This window comes from Triticum dicoccoides, chromosome 3B (genome assembly GCF_002162155.2).
Source record: "Triticum dicoccoides isolate Atlit2015 ecotype Zavitan chromosome 3B, WEW_v2.0, whole genome shotgun sequence".
NCBI classification, from domain to species: domain Eukaryota; kingdom Viridiplantae; phylum Streptophyta; class Magnoliopsida; order Poales; family Poaceae; genus Triticum; species Triticum dicoccoides.
This window is the reverse complement of record NC_041385.1, coordinates 499,477,849-499,478,507: the sequence shown is the minus strand read 5'-3', so window position 1 is coordinate 499,478,507 and position 659 is coordinate 499,477,849.

The following is a 659-nucleotide window of genomic DNA, read 5'->3' as shown; positions in this document are numbered from 1 at the left end:
TGGGCGTCAGGCCGCGCACCCGCGTACGCCCGCGCGCCTCTGCACGTGGCCACCGCGGCCCCGACACCGTGCTGGCGAAGTACGACGCGCAACGCGTGTCGTGCTCGTCCTGTAGCCATGTGTCCCATAGCGGGGAGTCGAGGACATACCTGTGGTCATAGTACAGGTCGTCGGGGAGGAGGCGGCGGCGGCGTGCGATCTCATCGTGCCGGGCACGGCCGGTCGCCGGCACCAGCGGGATGGGGACCCGGTCCGCGGAGAGGTGCCATCCGTTGGGGAGGTGGACGTCGCTCCACGGGACCGGCGTCCTCGTCTCCCAGTACCTCCGGCACACGTTTGCGCACATGTACTGCCAGTCGCGCTCGCCGGCGCGCCTAGGGGCAATGGTGAAGGGGGCTGGCGCGGGGGCTCGACGGGAGGAGCGCGGCGCTGACGCGGGCTCCTCCTTCTTCACGGATCCGCGGCGGCGGCCCGAGGAGGAGCCGGTCTTGCGGTCGTGCTTCCCCTTGCGGCCGTAGTTCCAAAGGCCCATGGGTGCGGCCGGTCGGCGAGGTTGACGACGGGGAGCGGTTAGGGTTTTGAGGGTGTCGGGTTTCGAGGGGGCAGAGAGGGGCCGGAGTGGGAGTGTGGACGACGACCGGTCCACGGCTTCTCATTTA